The sequence below is a fragment of the Canis lupus genome, chromosome 6 (assembly GCF_011100685.1).
Source record: "Canis lupus familiaris isolate Mischka breed German Shepherd chromosome 6, alternate assembly UU_Cfam_GSD_1.0, whole genome shotgun sequence".
NCBI classification, from domain to species: Eukaryota; Metazoa; Chordata; class Mammalia; order Carnivora; family Canidae; genus Canis; species Canis lupus.
In genome coordinates, this window is record NC_049227.1 from 66,499,295 (window position 1) to 66,522,272 (window position 22,978).

The following is a 22,978-nucleotide window of genomic DNA, read 5'->3' on the forward strand; positions in this document are numbered from 1 at the left end:
ACAATGCTGTAAATGCTAGGAGGCAGGGTTCATTGGGAGCCATCTAAGAGTCTATCTGCCACATAGGCTCAGATCTATTATTCAGACTTTAAAGCAAACTGTGGGAGTCAGAAAGTTTCATTAGAAGCATTTAAAGAGACGCTCGTCTCTTGTAGCTAGAGGGCAGACACATTTGAAGATCAAGCTCACATCATAATTGTAAAAGTGGCAAAACTTAAAAAAAAAAAAAAAAAAAAAGCTTAATTCTCTGCCTTGGCAAGTCTCTTAGGCCAAAGTCAGAAGTCAGAGACCAAAGTCAGAAAGAAAAAGGAGTAAGATCTTGAAATTTGGGATAAGGATATTTGGGCAGTTGAGAACCCTAATTCTGTACATTCTCCTGAGCACTGTGGTTGGCAGCAGTGGCTAGTAAGCCCCTGCTCTCTTGGTGGAAAGATTTGAAGATTATAAAGAAGTCTCAGGTGAGGCAGTTTCCTTACAAGACAATCTTCAGGATCTGTCTGTACTTTCCATCACAGGAGTCAGACTGATAATTTGGGCTGTTATCTCTGCATGTCTTGGCTAGGAAAGTAATGGCCTGCTGAGGGAGGAGATGAACTCCATACTAAGGGGGTACCGGGTGTTGCCTGGGGGTGGGCCCTGAGGGATCTGGATCAAGGTGGGCAGAGTACAAAGCAAGAAGGACTGTTCGCTGATATGGGGTTACTCTGTCATGACACCGAGTTAACACCCTGGCAAGGCCCTGGATGATGTGTCTAATATAAGACTGGGATAGCTCTTGGTTGCTGGGAAAAAGTGACGGTTCACATGAAATGAATTAGAGATCCCAGTGCTCTAGTAATAGATTGTGGGAGAAGGGAAAAACAGATAGGAAATAGACATGAAAAATGGGTCCATTAAATAAGACTGAAAAATCCATAGTTGACTATGTTCCTCAGGAGGGCTTGCAGAACAGTCTGTTTATTAACATGGTGAGAAATCTGTTGATGAAGGGGATTCCAACACCGAAAACCTTAGTTCTTTTTAGGCCAGGGATAGTTGGAGATTCTGTTACAGGACTGGAGTCCACTGAATAGCAATGGTGATGGTAGGTTCCAGATTACCAGAGATTACAGGCCAACACTGAATTGTCAGAGGCAAAGTGGGTGCAATCACCACAAAGGGAAGCAAGGCTGGGATGACTGTCCTGTGGGTGGGAGCGGAAGCTGTTCCAAAGTATGTATGGAAATGGTTACCGTGTGTGAGGGCAAGTGGGATGGGCAGCCAGCCATGCAAATTATATTATTTATTATATTATTTATTATATATTATCAAAAGAGATTTTTAAAGAAATAGATGGGCAAAAGGCTGAGGTCAGGCAACTGAATGAAAGTCTTAATCTCTTGCTCTGTCTTTAGACCCAAGCCAGTGTTAAGACCCAGGGTCCACTAACTGAAGGGAATTCTGGGTCCCATGTGGAAAGAACTGCAACTTTATGGCAAATATAACTCTCTAGTCCTTCCTCCAAAGGATGACAGCTCTTCACTCAGGAACCCGTACGCTAGGGGAGAAGGGATACCCATACCTCTCTGTGACTGTTAGCTACAGGGCACGAGCTGATGCTCACAGCACCGCATGGGTCCCTGTTAAAGTGGGGATACATAAATGTTGAAAAGTAAATAGAGTCCTGGTCCAGATTCATTTTGTGGTGGGTCTACTTGGTCCACATGCTCACCCGGAGTCATTTACCCAGTCCCTGAAGGTATGATTGAATGTATCCATTAGGAGTTGGTAGGATCGTACCCTTGTTTTCTTGATTGGCGATTACATCAGCAAAAGCCATGTGGAAGTCCTTGAAGCTATCTTCTCTGCCAAGTTAGTAAATCGAAATCAACAATCACATCCTGAGGGAAATTGCACAGATTAGTACCATTCTCATAGATTTAAAGAACGCAGGGGTGAGGATCCCCATCATTCCTCCATGTATTCAGCATTCTAGATGCTACACAAGCTAGATGGATCATGGCAGATGACAGTGGAATGCTGCCAAGTTAACCAAGTTGTAGTTTCCATCGCAGCTGCCATGCAGCATGTGACATATGCACTAGGGCAGAGTAACTGGATATAAGGTATTATTGTTCTGGCAAATATGTTATTTTCAGGAGCCATCAGGAAGGAGGATCAGAAGCAGTTTGCATTCATATGGATGAACAACAGCAGCCGTGGTCTTGTCTTAGCGTTATGTTAATTCTCTGGCTTAGTCAAAATATAGTCTGAAGCGATTGGAACCGTCTGGAAATTCTGCAGAACATCATGTGTGTGCACTATATGGGTAACATCGTGGTAACTGGACCAAGGAACTCACCTTATGGCAAAGGAAGTACGGCAGGCAGAGGACATATGAGCATAAGGGTCACTGGCCCTATTCTACTCTGGTGCAACTAAGACTTAGAGAGGATATCCTGTGAGGATGGGAACCATCTTTCAGGGTACGGCATACACTTTATTTTTATTTTTTAAGATTTTATTTATTTACTTGAGAGAGATAGGGAGAGAGCATGAATGCATGAATGAGGGGAGGGGCAGAGGGAGAGGGATAGGGGCTGTGCAGGGACCTATTCCCCCCCGCGACAGATGTGGGGCTCAATTTCAGGACCTGAGCCAAAGTCAGATGCTTAACTGATTGAGCCACGCAGGCACCTCTGTATACACTTTAAGCCAGTAGCTATCTATGATCTGGTGCTCCGTCTCCAACAGCTACGGTACATGAATCCAGGAATTAAAGGGTAGACATAAAATGGACCCAACTCACTGTAACTTCCAAGGAGCCATCTCTGCAAAGTTAGGTTTTGTGAGCCTAGAGGTCCTAGGTCCTAATAGAAGGAAACTTCCACCAGGGGATATAGCAAGAGTCTCAGTAAACATAAAGCTATTGCCAGATTACTTTGGGCTCCTTGTGCCAGCAGACTAGTTGGCACCACAAAAAAGTTACTATATTGGCAGAGAAACTGACCTGATTATCATGAGGAGGCGGCAGAGATGCCACAGATCAGAGGCAAGGAGCAGTGTGTTTGTCACTCAAGTGATCTGTTGGGACATATTTTCCCTGAACCTTATTTAACTGTGGTGGGCAAGTACAGAAACCACAGCCTGATTAGGGGACGATAACCTGGTGCTCAGACCCCTTAGAGTTGGTACTTTGGTTGACCTTTCCAGGCAATCTCCCTAGACCTGCAGAAGTACCAGCCCATAAGAAAGAGCATCTAGAAGGGTGATGGAGGAGGGAGATAATGACCATGTCACGGCCTTGGAACAAACCACAGCAGGGGAAGCTGTAGATTGTTCTCCTTCTTCTCCTCTTACACGTTAGCCCGGAAAATGTGGCTAACCAGAATCCTGAAGCATCCAGGCCTGCAAGGAGCAAACTTGAATGAGAAGCAAAGTGGGTCTGAGCAGCGTAAGGGCTGGACTACAGGGGTGGTTGTTGGCGTCCTTCCCATCCACCAGCGGCCGTGTTTGGCTGCTAATAGCTCAGGGCCATACTCTTCACAAAGGTTTGCCCTCAGCCGAACAGTGCCAACCAGCTGAGAATTACCCTTCCTGGGAATGAGAGGCGTTAACCCCGTGGTACAATTTATGTGCCAGGGACCCCCAGGGGACCAGGCTACGCTAGCACTAGTTTTCAGCAGAGACCACATCCTTCTTGGCTAAGTGCTTTTACCTATTTTGCTTCTCCTGCTCCCCTTCTGAGAGCACGCCCTTAATAAATCATTTTCAGAAGCATTCCTATCTCCAGCCCTATTTCTAGGAATTCTGACTTGAGATACCATCTTCTACTATGAACTATGCTGGAACGATCTTTTCTTTACCCATATTGTTCTGACCCCGGCTTGATAGTACACACATGAAAAGTTGTATTGATTGAGGTTGCCAACGAAAAAAAATTACCTCCTAAAATCTCTCCTTAATTTATTAACATACCGAAGGCTCTCACTCATTTTCAATTCTTGAGTTTACTATAACTGATGACCATTATTCTGTTCTTGTTACTCTCAGAGACTTCTTAAATACTGATGTCAACTGTCTTTTAAAATACAATTCTGATCCTGTCACTCCCCTGATTAAACATTTTAAACATTTAGTGACTTTGCACTATTTCCTGGATGAAGTCTTGACTCTTTAGCATGATGTACAAGGCTTTGTTTTATTGGGCTGCAATTTTGAACTAAATTGTAAGTAGACTCTCCCTCCTACAATAGGGCCATGTGCTACAGTCAGACTGAATGACTTATTCCCTGAATAGAGAGTGCTCTGGTTTGAATCTGTGCTCTTCCTTCTGCCTGGGATGACTCCTCTTTCCTCTTCTGCTTGTGAATACCTGCTTATACTTTAAGATGCAGATTATTTATCAACTTTTTTGTGAAGCTGTTACTGACCAGCTCTGGTTAATGCTCTTATAGCACTAAGTACTCACCTGTGTTATAATGCTTGTCCTATTTTCGTGATTGTTAATTAACATGTCGTTCTCCCCTATATAAATTAAAATTCTTTAAGGATCATTTGATTTGTTTCAGTATCTGTAATAATGATCACGTTGCTTAGCGTAGTACTCTCTCTCTATAGATATAGACATAGATCTAGATATACACATATTTATGAAGAACTTGGCTGGTTCTTAGATAGCCCCTCAAACTGATAGGCTGATCAGTTCTATTCTAGTTTTTGCCTTCGATTATTTTCCTCTTGTTGGAGATTTGGAAACTGAAGAGTCTTTGGACAACTGTCTGTTCATTCAAACCATTGTTCCCTGTGATTTGTAACAGACAGGGCTAAGAAATACACTTCCAAGGGGCTAGAGCAAGCCTGAAATTTAGCTCGGTGACATAAAGGCAATCCTATATTTGATCTCTCCTTGAAGGTGGTAGCAAGCAAAGAATTGAGAGAAAACTGCTTTACCCATGTAACCCCCCACTACCTCATAACTTCTTTACATTGTAGTCACTCTGGAGGCCAGTTGGTTTGGCTAGGTTTCTGATTCATCTAGATTTCCATTTAAGCAGAAAATGGTCCTTTTTAAGTTTTCCGATTTTTCTTAAAAGAACCATTATTTCTTTATATTTTTGAGGGGCTGGGTTGTGGATCTAGCCCTAGGAAGTTTAAATAAATAGGCTTAAGAAAATCCCCAGTTTATTATTAGAAATTGCATTAGTGATCTTGAAATAAACCAGAAGGTAAATGTGATAATAAAAGACTCTGCATTATAGGAAACTCAATGGTTAATGTGGCATAAAACCTGGTTATAAGAATCTGACCTGATAATATTCATTCTTTTCCTGCAGCCACATTTCTCAGCCTTGGCTCCTCCAGCTCCCTCTGACTTCAAAAGAAGCTCTGAATGAAGAGGGAGGGCACACAATAGAAGAATTGGCCTGATTATCCCCTTCTGTTTGGAAATGGGTAAAGATTATAGATATGTTTTCTTCTTTCTGTGCTTTGGACTATGTAATGTCAATTACCTCAAGCAAAACCCCCTATCCAGGCTAATGCACAGATTTGGATTATACCAAAATTGCATGAAATTGGAAACAAGATATTAATAATAATCCGTAATAGTGTGACATAATGGAATACATGTTTACTTTCATTGGCTTTAGCTGGTATAATAAAAAAAGTAAATTAGTTTAGAGATTTAAATTTTATATTTGTTGTACCCTGACCTTTTTTGCTCTTCTCTCACCACTTTATATTATGAATGAGGTAATTAAAGAGTCTACATCTCTTTTGTTCCATTATGGCACATTTTTGCCCCTTTAAATGTGTTTGTGTGTTTGTGAATGTGTGTGTGTACATTGATTATTTTAACCAACGTTTGAAAATGAAGTTGTAGTGCTAAAGGTTAAATGAGGGAATTAGCCTGACCTGGTAATTAAAAGACCATGTATGAAGTATTAACCAGAAACCACTGAAGGACTTTTCATTCTCAACCCAAAATGAAAAGGCAAGCATAATAATCCCTTATCACCTGTGAAAATGATGTCAGGAAATGTTTTCTCAGAGTCAGCTACTGGTCAAGACTTACATCAAGTTAAACAAAATAATGAAGGATCAGGATTCTGGAAGGGCCAAAAGTTCGAACAGAAGACCTTTAGCCTTTCTGCCTGCAGTGCATAACAATACTTCCTGTTTGTTTGATGGGCGCTCACCATTCCCTGAAAACAAAAGCATTTATAACTTTCATGTTAGGAACTAAGTACTCTGGTCCCATTCTTCCTGTTTAGCATGACTCTCCACTGAAGGGAATCAATATAATTCTAACTACTAAGTAAAAACAACAACAACAACAAAATCCCCTACTGGACCAATCAACTTACAGCTGCATCTTATTAGGCTTCCAAAATATTTGAGATCGTCCAAACTACAAATTATGAATGAATTTCTTCAAGGTTGGTTTACTGTTTAGATGTCTTTAATAAAGACTCCATTTCCTTATACAAGTCTAGATAGACCACACGGTTCTGTATCAACCAATCAAACCTCATAGCAATAGCAACAGTTAGATTTGATCTGAAAACGCTTCAGTTTGAGCTATTTCTGCTCACGAACAGAGAAGATTGCAGGTAAGTAACGTGAGGTAATTTCCATTACTAAAACAGTTTAGAAATACATAAGAGATTTTTTTAATGAACTGCATGATTTAGTAAGCCCCAAGCTTTAATGGTTTGTCATTTTTAAGGCAGTTTTTAGGCTTGATTTACCAATGCCCCCAAAAAACAGAGCAAGAAATTTGAATGCAAGCCTTCAGCCAGGTAAGTCTGTAGTTTATAAGTGGCAATGAATGACATTTCCTCAGGAAAATCTTGGAAATTACCAGTGTTGCACATTTTATTAATCTGTGTTTAACCTGAAGCCTAGAACTAGTGCCCCTTTCTTCCTGTCTTCAGAATTTCTATTACCAACTGCACTATGTTGAAGTTTATATGACAGGCCATTTCAACACTTTTGTTTAGTTAAATGGAAGTGCATCACTTTTAAAGAAAAGCCCTATTGCCAAAAAATATAAACAGCCTGAACTTTGATTAATATAAATATTTAAAATCCAGAACATTCTGTTACATCTTGCGAAAGCAATTCTGATATAGCTGATGGGAATGAAAAAGTGCTTTCATGCTTTAGACGAATCCAACAAGATACAGCTGCAGAACAAAATTTTAAGTAAATATGAATTGTTTGTCTTTTCACAGGGCTTTGGTGTTTACCTAAGTGGAGTTATTTTAGAACACTTTATGTTTTATTAGTAAAAACGAAACTTTTTTTTTACACTTTTAGTTCTGAAGTATTTTATTTAAATTTGAAAGTCCTCTAATTAAAAACACCATTAACATTATTCCTCCTGCCCAGTTTAGCCTTTTGCTAATAAGCCACTGGACAAGAGATGTGTGAAATGAATAGATGAAGAAAAACGTTGACAGCAAAAGCAAGGTCTGGGGGGGGTGAAGGTAGTTTATTAGGCCCCGTTTGTCACGAATGGCCCTGCTGCACATATAAAAGCAAATCTCTCTACCTTAGAAGATTAATTCTGAAGGAGGCACTCTTGGGTCAAAGTATACATAAGCGTGTGCCTAATCTCAGAGAAATCAGGCTATTTTCTCACAGCAATTAAGCAGAGGTCTGGGGTTTCACCCACAGTGTATTTAAACACAGGATACAATTAAACCCCAAAGTATTAATATCTTTGCTCTGCAAAATTGCTCAGGAAATAGATTTTGCTCTCTTTCAAATGAAAAGCAAGGCAAATTAAGAGAATAACTTGATTCTTAGCTAAGTTGCTTGAAACAAGAGTGTCGTATTTTCTTCTAATTGCAAATGTCTTCTGTACATAAAGACAGTTCCTACTCTACAACAGGGTTAGAGGTATAAACTTTCTAGTTCCTTTAGAACTAAATGACGAACCTTAGAAGTTTGCATGAAAATGTATTGTTTGAAATTGTCATTAAATTTCTTATTTAGCATATGTTAAAAATCAACTTCTTGCAAAACTCTAAGAACTCACTGTCTACCACCAACAAAATGTCACAACTAGGAAGCTTTGCAACCTATGTAAAGAGTGAAAAAGTAAATGTAAATCTTAAGCAATCAAGTGTTCAGAGGGATTCCTTTCTGGAGAGGTTTTTCTTGAAGTTTTTTTTATTCATATACTCGTCTCAAGGCAAGAGCTTATCTTCTAGAGAAAATTATTGCCAGTTTAAAACATTGCTTCGAAAATGCTAAATATAAAAACAACAAAATAACTTTTATTTCTTGTGCACCGGTTCCCTGAAGGCAAAGATTTTAATAGTACAAAAGCTATATTAAATAAACCACCACCTTTGTTCAGCTCTTGGAAAAAACAAAACACAAACCCTTCTGGTATTAAACAAATTTTATCCATATTATAATTACTGTTACTTCTCTTTTGTCCACATGTGAGATTAATATTCCATTTTATTGCCAAACCAAATTCTCTTTGTCTTTTCTGAGGAAGAGTAGGGGAGGGAAGTTGCTCTTGGAATAGGAAAGGATACAAATAGTTTTTCATTTATATAGCTGACACAATAGTTATTTCATTTATATAAGAGTTTCTAGCAAGATAGTTATTGGTATATGGTACAGTGAGAAATCTTATAATTCAAGACTTATAGGCATGTTCTTAGAAATTAATAAAACTGAAAGAATGAAGCAAAATAGAATGAATCTGATGTGGAGTGGGGAGTGTATGTGTGTGTATGTGTGTGTGTGTACTAATATATATATATATATTTTTTTTCTAACATATTTTCCCACCCACTACTCCTTTGTTGCTTTTAAGAGGAGAGATGAGGATTTAAGGTAAAGCACAGAAAGCAAGGCAACGTCCCCTTGAAACCACATGATAAACAGGTTAGGTACTTTTTTGATGTGTGCTGGGCTATGTGGGAAGGCATGCAATCTGAATTTTACGAAGGATTGTTTTAATAGGACCAATGACTTTAATAGTACTTCTTGCTGACATCACTGGCAAATTGGTCTACTCTGTAACCTTTAAAAGTGCAGCATATCCTAAAATGAGTTACTTATTAAACAAATGTTCCTTTTTTTTTTTTTTTTAGTGCAACTGACCTTTAAATGATTATTTCTCAGCACTTGCAACAAAGAGAATCTCACCTATCACCTTTACACTTTTGATGCTACAGTGAGTAGATCCATAACCTTTTCACAACACTTACCGTGCCACACAACATGGAATTACAAACGCTAATGAGCACCTTTCCTTTTAAGGAGAAAGTCCTATTACTTTATTAAATTGTTGCAGTACAGAGAAGCCATGGGAAAGTATAACAATAAATCATTATTTTTGGGTCAATCTGCATCCATTTTGGAAAATATAATTCCAAATCACCCAAGAGTAATTTTCTGTGAATAACAGTTTTTACTGAAGTTTTCTTCCTTTGGCTTCCAAGGGATGGGTGTGTGTGGGTAGGGAGGGGATAGGTGATTTAAACAGTTGTATTTGACTAAAAAACATTGTCTTTAGGTTTTGGCACTTATACATACAATATATGCAAGCAATTTGGACTAAGCTTACAGACAACTAGCACAGCACCTCTTTCACTAACTAGAAGGAAGAGCCTTGAAGTTTCAGAAGTATTATGGAGGGATATATTTACGTGTGTGTTAAGAGATTTTAAGATTATGGCTTCCTGAGAAACAGGCACCTTTGTAAAGATGTAATGTAATGTAATCAAGTCATGGTTCTCTTTAATCAAATAGTGATGGTAATTATAAACTTTATTCTTGAGGAATCAAATCAAATCTAGCACATATTTGGAAGAGTTACTGTTTTCTGGGATCTCTTTAATAATGTAAGGAAATCCATGTAACTCCCAAGTCCCAATGGTTTTTCCTTGAGCAGGTAACCTATTTATATTTTAGTAGAACTACTGAATCTGTTAAAGGTTTCATTAGCCTAAATATTTTCCCTTTTAAAGAAAAGCAATATTTCAATTTTGAAAAATTCTGAGAAAAAGTGTCTTGATCTGAAGGATTCAAACCCTGGAATAGGCTAGTCTGTTCATACTTTACGTACATTTTACCTGAACAGTGAGGTGTAGGGACTTGCTTATGTTCCAAATAAGCTTTTTTTTTTTTCTTGCAAAGCTGACCTTGTTTATAAAATACTGTTTTAAAAAGATGTTGGGGTCTTATGACCTTTATATCTCAATCCTCCACAGCATAAAAAGGCATTTTCATGTGAGTATTCTTTCTCCCTCCCCTTTTCCCACATTTCTTACAAAGTAAGCGTGTTGGCATGAATGAAAGAAATCTGAGACATTTTCCCTAAATAATGAAAAATAACTGTTCTTGAAGTAACATGCACTTACGGTTTGCTTTTCGACTCTGACTTGGTAGTATTTTGTACAGCATGAGGGGCAGCCACAAGCCTTCATCAGAGAAATCAAACTTAATGTCCTTTGGAAACATTGGGCTCTGAAAAGAAAAAAAAATAGCAGAAATATGACTTATTTGGCTCCCCCTAGTTTAATTTACAAAAAGGCAAATCAGTTATGTTATTGGCATGTAATCACAAAGAAAAATACACAGACTTAAGACTAAACCGACTCATTGTCAAGACTTCCAGGGTTTTATTCATTAATTATGGTGGCTGCCAACAAACAACAGAGGAAAATCAACAATGCTGGATAAAATAATCATCAAGGGCTTCTATGTCTGTAAACTATTTAAATTCTTGAAATTGAATATTTATGGTGAGTGATGCTTCTTTAATGTATACCATATTGCCATCGGTTCTCAGCTCTGACGGCGTTCAGAAAGCCCCGGTGCACCCGTCCTTCTTTCACACCCACCTTTCACTTGGGTTCATTCGGGTCCCCTCTGCCAGCGCCATTCCCCGAGACCCCTGGACACCCAGAGTCACTTGTTGTTTTTGCAGTGTCTGCTCATTTTGTGATACCCTCCCCATCTGCAACAATAGCAGGGTTCAAGATCCTCTCGGCCTGTTCCCCAGCAGCCCCCCGTGTGAAACGGTGGTGAAGTTTATTTTGCACCCATCAGTACAATGCAAACCAGAGTGGGCTTACCTCCTTGGGGTTAGTGAACCCACGTTGTCTGTGAGCACAGACAGCACTTGGCCCCAGATGTGACTGGTTAACTGTACAAGCAAGGAGGATAAATCCACATAACAATACTTCATTCACCAAGGAAATCTGCAGTGGATTACAGCTTCTCTATGGTTAAGTCTGGTCTTAATTTACTGCTTTTATTCAGTTTTCAACCACAAACGAGCCCCTTATGAGGCATTCACTATGCAGAATTGACAACTCTTTTTATCTACTTGAAAAATATTTTTGGATAATAATTTATGGTTACAAAATATGTTAAGCAGTTTCAATAGTTATATTATATTCTTTCAATGCTTAATGATGCAGTATCCCCTGTAAAAATGGAATGCCAGGAAATCTGGTAATTTTACATACAGTATTTATAACAACAGAGCAATTTGGCCATATAGAAACACAAATTTTAAAAAACCCTGCATATTTCATAGGAAGTCTTTTAAAGACATTTTTTAAGCTCTTAAATTGTATCTCAGGAGAAAATCAGGGTTCAGAACAGTGTCTAAAGGCTCTCTATATATGGGTGAAAAAATAATTTTGGCAAGCACTGTATTTTATTTATGGATTATTATGTTTAAAATAGCATATTTTGAACACCCTTCAGAGGAAAAAAAAGCTGCAGCTCTCTCTGAGGACACAAGGGAGAGTTCATATGCTATTTATATTTTATACATGAAACCAAAATGTGTGGGTAGGTTTGTACTTTTTCGCCATCAAACGTATTCTCTTAATTTATATTCTGAATTAATGCCATCTTTTTAAGAAATCCATCTGAAGGTGCTCATTATTATTGGGCACAGAGTCGTTTTTCAAGGACTGATTGCCAGTAACTGGAACTACTCTGGAAACCCCAAAGAGGCTGAAAAACATCTTATCCCTTTAATAAGTGGCAAGTGCCAGTAACAGAGTTTGTCATTTTTGACGCACATCATCTGCTGTTGCCAGCCAGTGACCCTGTAACTGAAAAGGGGACCTATGTAAGTAGATAAGAAGGAATGTATTTTATAAATGGAGACGGTGGACACAATGTGGTTGATGTTCTTTGGGATGTTAGAGTTCCTTTTCCATTGCTTTAGATGAATTCAAACCGCGGGTACACAAAGCTTTATAACTTTCCTTTTGGCAGAATTTGAGCACTTTCAGACTCATTGATACTAAGGGATTCTTCCCATTGCAGAATGAACTCCCTGTAGATAAACAAAGGAAAACATTCAACTGAGGTACTTGCCGTGTTTTCCTCATTAGTGGCTACACTGTCTTGAGCAGGGAATGAGAGCTTGGGGAAAAGCATCCTTGGCATTAACAAGAAAGGACATTGCTTTTACAAGGAAGAACACTTTACGGTTCTCTAAAGCATCTCTCCTCAAGTGCCATATGTAAATCATATTAAAACACACACACACACACACACACACACATACATACAACCACCCAAATTGTGTGTGTGCTGGGGGTGGGGGGGAAGCGACATAAATGTGCAATAGAAAAATAATGAACTGTATCACTTTGGTTAGTTAAGCAATTATTGCTTCTTTATAGACCCAAATGCAGTTTGGTTTTCATCATAAAAACAGGTGGGGCTTGCTTGTGTTTATTTGTTGGTGGTGGTTTGTAATTTTGCTTGAAAGAATCCTTTAAGCTATCATTCCTGTCATTTTAGAACGTGGCAGTTCTGCCTTTAATCTGGTAGCTAGGTTTCATTACCTTCCTAGATGTTCTAATGAAGGTGTAAAAGAAAAGGTTAGAAAGATGATAAATTAGACAAAAGCAGCATCGGATTCAAATGCCACTTACTGGGATTCCACATATCACGTATTAGAATGGTTTCAGGAACAATATTACAGCTTCCCTCTGTTGTTTATCTCCACCATATTAACATATAGATAAGAACAACTTCAGTAACAGGATATAGAGCTTTGGATTTATGACAGCAACAATGAACTAGCCTCATTAATCCGGGCAAAAATAGTTTCTGATCACCACCCATGGGTCAATGAGCACAAGATTCTGAGGAAGGCTTGGCGCATTCTCCGCAAACCACTTAGTACGCAGACCCAGAAAGTTCCTGCACCATTTACATTGCACCCTGAGTACCCGGATGCTGGTCTCCTTTGTCCTTCCTCTTCCTGCCAAGCACTGTATGTGAAGTTAGAGTGGGAGGGTCATTTAACAATGAATTTCCCCATTGTATAACCATTACAAAGCTATCCAGGCTAAATAACTTGTTGTTTTTTAAGTCACTGTGCAATTTCAAGGTTTTAATGGTCCTTAAAATATAATACCCTGTGTCATTTATTTCCTGAAGTGAAAGCTAGTGCCAGCCTTTGGAATTCATGTAAAACAAGTGGTTCAAAATAGTTTGAAGAGAGAATGAAAACTTGATAAGCAATTAATCTACCCTGAATGCTTTCCTAATGGTTTGTGCCTTTTCTTGCTGGTTCTTTAAAAAATCCAGATGTATTCAAAAGAAAATCAAATAGGCTATACATCTAGATTTTTCTATAGTGCGTTTGTTAGAGTGAAACCCACACACAGTGAGGCAGGAAAGATTGAACATTTAAAATAATTTAAAAATAAAAGTGTTTCTGGTTGAACAGTGGCAACTTGGATTTTTTCCCCTGGAAAATTTTTTGCCTGGAGCTATGGGTGGGAGAAGGGAAAGGTTTGAAATGGGAGACTACATACATGAGCACAAAGAAGGGGCTCATTTCCTAACAGGATAATCCTGCAGATGACACCCAGTGTGTCTTGGTGACACCAAGAAAAGAACTTGTCCTGGTCTGACTGCTAATTTGGAGAGGCCAAATTGGGCTTAAGAGTTAAGGCCGACCAGAGACATTGAGACTTGAGACTCAGCTTCAAAATAGAGTTGAGTCTGGTTGATGTGTCTGCCAGCCAGTGTATCTATCAGCCAAGGAGCATGGTGAATATAGAGAAGACCTGTCAGTAAAGTCCTAACGTCTGAGATTCTGTATGGGCAGAGGAGACCCTTGTTGGAGGTTCATGTGCAGCAGATAGATTGAAGACCCAGGAATCCAAAAGTAGAAGGGAATGCATCTCCGTGGTTAGTGGGGCCGAGACAGTAAGAATCGGGCACAGATTCAAGCAGGGTGTCAATAGTTGAGGGCTATAGATGACAAGATGGTGACTTTTCCAACTCCATAGAGGATATGTGTTTCTCCCTTGGAAGAGTGGAACAGGGCAAAAATGGCAAACGCAAAGATGGAGAAATCCATGAAAGGCTGAAGAGCTACCTGAGCAAAATTAACAGGGGAGAGTAACAAAGTCAAAGAGCTTACTTTTGAGTAAATGCTAGAAGAGTCTCAGGAGCTTCTGTAAGCTGGGACATTTCCAAAGATACCCATGTGGGAAAATGATAACCATGGCAAGTATGGGATCCCACAAGTGTGGGACTGATGTGTATGTGTGGGACTGATACTGAGACCACGCCTCCCTATTTCCTAGTGAGGAAGAAGTGGAGGTTGAAGAACTTTATCATATCATACTTATTGCATAAGTATGGTGATTGCACACCGGGACATACAGCCCTATACCTAAACTAATTGCTTGTTAAAACATATATAGGCTTCACCTCAACTTTGAGTTAATCAAGAAGAACACTGGTTACCAAAGTCCCAGGACACAGAACGCTTTTCAGGCACCAGGTAGAAACACTTGAAATGTGAGTGTGCGGCACTAAGCATTCCATCATATTTTTGGCACCTAGCAAAGATCGGCCTCGGTGGAATCTGCCGCACATTCGGTAACCCGGATGAATACTGCATGCCTGTCATCTGAATGGGGTTAGTCTCTGATTGGAGTATTGCCAAGTAACCCAATTTTAGAATAGCACAAATTTTAATTATATGTTTCATTTAACTGACACCTGTCCTTGGAGGCTGTCATTAAAATCTAACAAGCTATGATGTGGGAACTATTATTATCTATGATTTATAGAGAGGCAAAAATAAATAAGGAGAGAAAAAAGGAAAGGCTGAGGGGTTTAGAGGAGCGATAGAATTTAAAGACTAGAAATTCCACTGGTTAAAAAAAAAAGCATCATATAAAAAAAAAAGCATCATATCAACTACCTAAAAAATTCATAGGAAACGAAAATCTAAATCATTGAATTTCTTGTGTTTGAGGTACGATTTTATTAAATATCCCCTCATCCATCCTTTCATTTTGTGGGCATAGTACACTACTCCTTCCCTGGGTAAACTAGGGAAAAAAAGTTTATTTTAAAGTAAAATGGTCGAAACTGAGCATGCATCAGTTTTAAAAATAAGTTCTTCCAATTGCTGGATCCCCTACTATTTGTCTTGTACTTTTAGTCTGCTCAAGAGGAAAAATGTGGTAAGGAAAGGGGTGGGCTATAGCTGAAACAAGATGTGTTGATGATCATAGAATTTGGATAGTGGGTACATGAGGGTTTGTTATACTATTCTATTTACTGTAGTGTAAATTTGGAATTTTCCATAATAAAAATTTAAGAGATATTCAATTTGGAGAGGCATTTAGATACTTGTGCACATATATTTGGGAAAATTAATTCAGTGTATACTGCAAAATTTGACTACAAACAGGAGAACAGAACATCTTATATTAATTATATTATATTACTATACTTACGTTAATGATCCCACTGTAACTATACTATTCTCCTAAAAATGGAAAACCAAAAAATCTGTATATATTTTTCTGCTCTCTGCATTCACAACCAGTCTTTTTATAACAGCCCTAGGTTTCTAGACTGAATGCCAAATTTGCTTCCCGTTTAGATCAAATTTAGCTTTAACTAAAATAATTAGCCCTTGGTCCTAATTCTAATGGAAATGTAAGACTCTTAATATTCAGTAATAGTAGCACCATTAGATACTGCGGCTAACAGTGATTTATATGAAATAATTAGCCGACCGTTTCTGTTGTAGATACATGCAGAATTTGTCCTAAACCAAAGGCAAAACAATAATAAAAACTACTGCCTTTTAACCTTTCCATGAATTAAAATAAAAAAATGTGTACTGGAATTGCACATTAATAAGGCCTGTTAAGCTTGGAAGACTATTTTACATTCATCTGTAGTTCATCAGACAGGTTCACGACCTCAATGGAATTGCTCTAGCTCCTGCAATTCTTAAACCGGCATGGGAGAAGACACGAAATATTATTTTATGATTAGAAAATTCTACCAGAATTGACAGGAACAAGGAAACACACTCCAATATTGAGTATATGCTCTGGAATTAGCACACATAAAATGAAGATATTGAGTGGATTGACTTTTAGTCCTCTAGGTACCCGAGAAAGAAGCAGCTAAGAAGAGCTAAATATAATGCCAGAGTTTTAGTCTTAATGTGGGAAATGTAAGGGGTCAGCCTCCACTGTGTGTCTGGAGGTACACATAAGAGGGGGACCGCAGCCTCCTGTCACAATTTTCTGAGTTATAGGATCATCGCGAAAATATATGATGTTTCTCATTAAAAATGTTTTTCCGTCCCTAAGCAGTATCTGCTTGGAAGTAACCTAGTGTTCATCCATCCTGCCTTTTCCCGGATTCCCTGTGGAACGGACGGCATCGTGTGAAAGACATTTCACACAATGCTGTATTGCTGCTAGCAGAGGTCCCACTAACGCAGGGAAGCCAGTCCAGTTGCATCTCCATCACTCAGCCTGAGAAAATTTCATCCACTGAGCTGATTCATGCTACTTCTTTGGATCTGCTACTGGCAGCACAATAAGGGATGAATGAAATAAGCACTCAGCAGCTGAATGCCCTTAAAGACCACTTGGGAACTTTATTTGGTGCCAAATAAAGTGACCTGCCAGTGTCAGCTGCGGGAAGCATATTGTACTGGGCTCTGCAGTCTGTCCCAGTAGCCTATTCATTTCTGAGGAAATTTTCAGGTATTGAATTTTAATCCATGATGCCCAATTATAATTTGGGACCCTTTTACATTACAGGCTGGGCTGCACCCCATTTGGCAATTAAGTCAGGACTGCCTAATACATGATTTTAATTTCCGGAAAGCAGGTGCTTCCTTTGGTCAGTTACCAATCTCTGATTTTCCTTCATTCTTTAGCTTAAACCATTTTCATTTTCATACCCCCCCATCCCCCTTCTATAAGTATTCGCTGCATGTTAGATGATTTTCCTGCTTAAGCCTGTAGGGATTCCCATAGGCATCTTTTAAAAGTGCTTATAACTTCTTCAAAAATTCATTTTGTAGGTATCCATTTGATCTCCATTTTACAATAACTTATTATATTGCTTTTGAAAGTAATCTGAATAAAAGTTTGTTTACATTATCTAACACTTGCAGTTATGAAGCCAGACTCCCCAGAAATATTGTCTGCGTTAGCTTTCTTGTTTCCTCTTCTTACCAATTCAATTAAAGACTTCTCTAACAATTCAAAAATGATTTTTATTTGAGTTATCTTCACAACTCTGTGTCTTCTCCAAACAGTGCTCTATTGTTCAAAATAAATGTTTGCCAGAGCGCTTTAAAATACGAACAACTCAAATACCTGGTGCCAGATTCGGAGGCAAATGTTGTACAAGTCAAATCCTATCTTAAAAGAAGTTCCCGAATGGTTTCAGAAGATGTGATATATAGACACAATGGAATATTACTCAGCCATCAGAAAGGATGAATACCCACCATTTACATTGACATGGATGGAACTGGAGGGTGTTATGCTGAGTGAATTAAGTCATTTGGAGAAAGTCGATTATCATAGGATTTCACTCATATGTGGAATATAAGAAATAGTGAAAGGAACTATAAGGGAAAGGAGGGAAGCTGAGTGGGAAAAATTAGAGAGAAAGACAAACCATGAGGGACTCCTAACTCTGGGAAACAAAGGGTTGCAGAAGGAGAGAGGGTGGAGGGATGGCATACCTGGGTGACGGGCACTGAGGAGGGCACTTGTGGGAATGAGCACTGAGTGTTATATGTTGGCGAATCGAATTTCAAAAAAATTTAAAAATACTACACACTCACAAAACAAATAGAACTGAAAAAGAAAAAAAAATTTAAAAAGAAGATCCCTTCCACACATACACTGAAACAGCACAGTCTTATCTTCCAGAAGTACTTTATGCAGGATTGAGCCAGTACCAAGAGAGCCATAGAGAGGAGACTGGGAAACCAGATGTCAGTTTGTGCCGATAACGACGGCGTCTTTATCCCTTCCATTGCTATGAACGAGCTGCCTACTTCGCTTTTTCCATTCCCACATATGAAATATAAAATACTGTTGAAGTATTTTTGCTGTGATGGCCATTGTAGGGTGGAATTTAAACCTTTGGTGGCCATAGAGGGACCTGTCATTCCTAAGAGAAATGAGTAAAAGGAAGAAGCAAAGCGAAACAAAATAAAATAGACAAATAATCCAAAACAACAGAGTAGGAAAAGAAAGAAAAGAGAAGAGGTTAAGAAGAAGTGAGAAGAAGTTGGAGGAAGGTAAAGAAAAGGGGTGCTTAAGTTGGGACACAGCTGAGTGCTACCGTCAATTGGCTTAATCTGCTCCTCCTTTGGCTCATCCTCTGCAGGCTGAGGTCACCAATGCCTCTGTTACCTAGCTGGACTCCACTGAAAACTATTTCATAATTAGCTGAGGATTGGCAAAATTGATAGTCTTTAACAGGACCGTGGCAAATGTTTCTTTTAAAGAGAGCAAAGCAACCAAATTCTGGATTTGAAAGATGCCAAATCAGAGAACTTTGCATAAAGGCTGTTACCTAACAAAAGGATTTGTTTCATATTTCACTGAAAGAATTCGCTTTCCTATAGTAGAATAAATATGATTTGATTAAAGCATGTGAAATTGTACGTGGTAGTGTTTCTCAGGCTATATTCTAAGAAATATTAACATCCTGCTAGACATTTAATGCTTCCTTAAAAAAGCATGCTCCCATTGAATACATTCTAAGAGACTAAACCATATTTGCCCTCTGAGTCATTCACAAGGCTTTATCGTTTGATAGGCACTGAGAAGTCCCGCACAACCTGTTTATGTTAAATCCAGCATTTTGAAAAAAAAAAAAAAAAAAAAAGGCTAGGAAACTGTTTTCTCCTTAAATCACTGTTAATAATTTGCATTTTCTGGAACACGGTTATAAAGCACTGTATTCCAATATTAGTGTTTATTATTTCCTTGTTGTTGCTTCTGTTTTGAAGAGTAAAAATAGCTGGACTACATAGTTGGTATTGGCTTTGGGACCAGAATATTAAAGTTTAATACATCTGTTTAATGTGCAATTCATGAAGATGGATATGACCCTTATGCCTTATGTCATTGTTTGTGTTTACCACGCCTGTTTGCTTTCTGTATTCAGCCTCTAAGTGCATTAGGCCAAGATCCATGCATTGTTTTCCGTTGAATCTCTGAGAACTTGTATGGTGCTTGGTACAGTGAAAGCACTCAATGAGCATTTGTTTGAATGAATAAATGAACGCTGTGGTAGACATCTTTTTAAGTTATAGATATAACCACATTAGAGTGTAATTTCGCCCTCAAAGTAAAAATAACAGAAGTAAAAGTGAGAATGACTAAATTGAACTAGTCCTTAATAGCTTTGTCAGAGGCCAGTAAATTCCTCACCAATTACTCTATTGTCTGATGCTTCATTGCTCCTGTTAGCTGGTCTGTTTGAAGTCAATGTTCATTCTATTCTGTAATTTTCCAATTTGTTTTTAAGTCTTTATATCTTCAATTATCTTTCAATAGTCATTTCTTACCTGCCCTTTACTTTTTGTTGAATGACTTCTTAAAAGCAAAATAATAGTGAACTTCATATATCATAATATGCTCTGAGAAATTTACTGAAGAGACAAGAAAAGGCAGTGAAGGCCTGGGGGTGAGGAGTGTGCAGTATAGGAGAGGTAAAAGAGGGAAGATGTTTAATTCATTCAACAAATATTTACTGAGTGCCTGTTCTATGCGGGGCACAGTGTAGAGTCTAGACAATTCAAGGTCAGACAAAAATATGAAATATTCATCAGACAGGTATCAACAGAATTAAGAATTTTTAAAATTTCATCCCCCATCCCAGTCAGTTTATACTCTAGAATGACTTGATATTTTAAGAGTGATGATTTCATGTGTAAATTGTTTGTCTTATCCATTTTGCTCTGTTTTTACAGCAGTTCACCTTTTCTATCTTGACAATGCTGCCAACTTTCCTGAAATCATACAATATTTTATGGGCCAGGACATAAACCACTTAATATGAGTCTGTCACATAAAATTTAAAGTAAATTTAGTTACCTTAAATCAAAGTAGTAACTGTTCAAAAGTCCACTTAAAGGATGGGTTTGACCAATGGTTGGTAAACTATAGCCTGTGGGCCAAATCGGTCCTATTACATATTTTTGTAAGTAAAGTTTTATTGGGACACAGCTACACTCATTCACTTACATTTTGTCTATGATGACTGCTTTCATGCTCCAGCAGCAAAGTTGAGTAGTTGCAACAGGGACTGTGTGGCCTGCAAAGCTGAAAATATTTACTACCTGGCCCTTTATAGAATAGCATAGATAACCCTTGGTAGTCTGAGTAAGAGCAAAATGATGGCTCACTAAAAAAATACATTTAACATCTCCCTTTGAATATAATTTTGTTCCTATATTTGAGTGTGATGAGGATACTATTCTGGAAATTCTTATCCAATAAAAATAATATCCTCCTCATTAAAGATCTAAATCAGTAGCATTTGGAATTCCATTTCACTGCTGTTGTTTTGTTCAGCGTTATGTATAGATGTGAAAAACTGGAATGTCTAAATTTTATGTCTAAGTGTTTCTATTCTATGCTGGGAATATAGGGCTCGTCTCTGGGGGTAGTATACTTTAGTACATTTTTGTAGGCAGGCTCCAAGGTGATCTATTTCCTGATATCCACTTTCCTGTGTAGTCCCATCCTACACAGAATAGGGCTGACTTGTGTAATCAATAGGACATTGTGGAAATTATGGAGTGTGACTTCTGTGTCTAGGTCATAAAAGGCATTGTGATTTCTGTCTTGTTCTGAAAGAACCAGCTATTACGCCTAGAGGACACTCAAGCAGCTCCCTGGAAATGTCCATGTGACAAGGAAGTGTACCACCTGCCAACAGCTGATGGGGAAACTAAGGCACTCCATGAACATCCAGTGAGTGAGCCATCTTAAAAGCATACCTTCAAGTCCGAGTTGAGCCTTTGATGATGGCAGCTTCTGTGGACATCTCCACCACAACCACCTAAGAGACCTGGAGCTGGAACCATTTAAGTCACTCCTGAATTCCTGACCCCCAGAACTATGAGATAATAAATGTTTACTCTTTTGAAGCCACTAATTTTGGGGTAATTCATTATGCAGCAACAGATGACTAACGTGGTGGGGGTGCCTGGGTGGCTCACTTGGATAAGTGTTCCACTCTTGATTTTGGCTCAGGTCATGATCTCAAGGTCATGATTTCAAGCCCCACTTGGGGCTCTGTACTCAGCAGGGAGTCTGCTTGAGATTCTCTCACTCTTTCCCTCTCCCTTGGCCCCTCACTCTTGCTTGTGCACGTGTGCATATTCAAGTGTGCACTCTCTCCCTCTCTCTAAAATAAATAAATCTTTTTTTTTTTTTTTTAAAGATGACTAACATGGTGTATGCGAATGTGGACTCTGAAATCACACAACTTGTGTTTGAACCCTGGATCTACCACTTGCTAGATGCATGACCTTGGGCAGATTATTAATTCTATTACTTAGCTTTCTCATCTAGAAAAATAGGGGTATAATTACCTCTATGTCATAGAATTGTTGTGAAGAATTCAATGAGGTAATGAGTGAAAAGACTTCCTAGGAGGTAGTAATTGTTGCATAAATGTTAGCAATTATTTGCTTTTAATTAGCATTAGAATGGACTCCAAGTATCCACCTAAGAATTCTTTCAAACTATTTTTTTTTTTTTTTGACAGCGAAGTGAATTCATAGTGGAATTTTAGTGGACTTTTATCCTCCATCCTAGAGTTTATACAACTTAGAACACATCAACTAGATATGGGAGGTCAGGAAAGCAAGTATATTAAAAAAAAGACTATTGTCATTATATTGGAAGACAAGATATATATTAATTTTGCATGATATATGTTAGTTTTATATTACGTATAAAAGCAATAGAGGATGAAGAACAGTTTGGTACCTGAGAAAACAGGTAAAATTATAGAGCCTGACCCCAGCCACAAATTTTAAAAAACACACCGACAAATGTAATTTTTGGTCTAATTTGCTAAAGCCTAAACCACACATCGTGTTTTTTTGGTGAAAATAAAAGATAAATAGCAAAATAATACGGTGCTTTGCAGGTTGTTTGAGTTATCTAACCCCTCTTTAATCCAAGGGATTATTGAACAAAACCGATGTTCATTCAAAAACACTTATGAAATCTGTTGTGGATTACCAATATCATCAGTTAAACCTGTTTCAAATTTATTGCTTTCATTCAGGTTAAATAATAAAAGGGTCCATTTGTCCCACCACATGTATATACACGAATTTAGCTTTCATCATTCCCTACAAGTTTAATCCAGTGATTTATGTTTTTTAACGCATATTCAAGGAATCTGTTGAAGAAACTCATCCAGACAGACAGAAGAGCTAGGTGGGATTAATAGGGTGTATTCAGGATTTAAAGCTGGTTGATTCAGTTCAGAGTAAGTTAAAAAGAGAAAAAGAATAGAACACTGTAACCCTCCTTGAGGTTCTAATCATCTTAATGACTTTAGTAAAAAAGAACAGGCTAAGGTCAAGAAAGTTCAGAGACAATGAACCCTGTTTCTAGAAATACATTACACGAAGAAAAGCCATTGCTTCAGC

The 22,978-nt window shown here is 38.3% G+C and overlaps 1 protein-coding gene and 1 long non-coding RNA gene across 3 annotated transcripts in view; one reads left to right on the top strand and one right to left on the bottom strand.

The window, feature by feature from the left end:
* Positions 1–22,978, bottom strand: part of ADGRL2 (adhesion G protein-coupled receptor L2) — a 619,868-nt gene that overhangs the window by 364,699 nt on the left and 232,191 nt on the right.
* The window catches only part of LOC111096435, a 44,032-nt gene continuing 26,365 nt past the window's right edge, over positions 5,312–22,978 (top strand). Inside the window, exons 1-2 of one of the 2 annotated variants that reach the window (XR_005361374.1) lie at positions 5,312–5,433; positions 9,102–9,184. This is a non-coding gene — a long non-coding RNA (uncharacterized LOC111096435). Of the gene's footprint in view, positions 5,434–6,411; positions 6,594–9,101; positions 9,185–22,978 lie in introns of those variants that run through there. The other variant, XR_005361373.1, reaches the window with a different exon arrangement.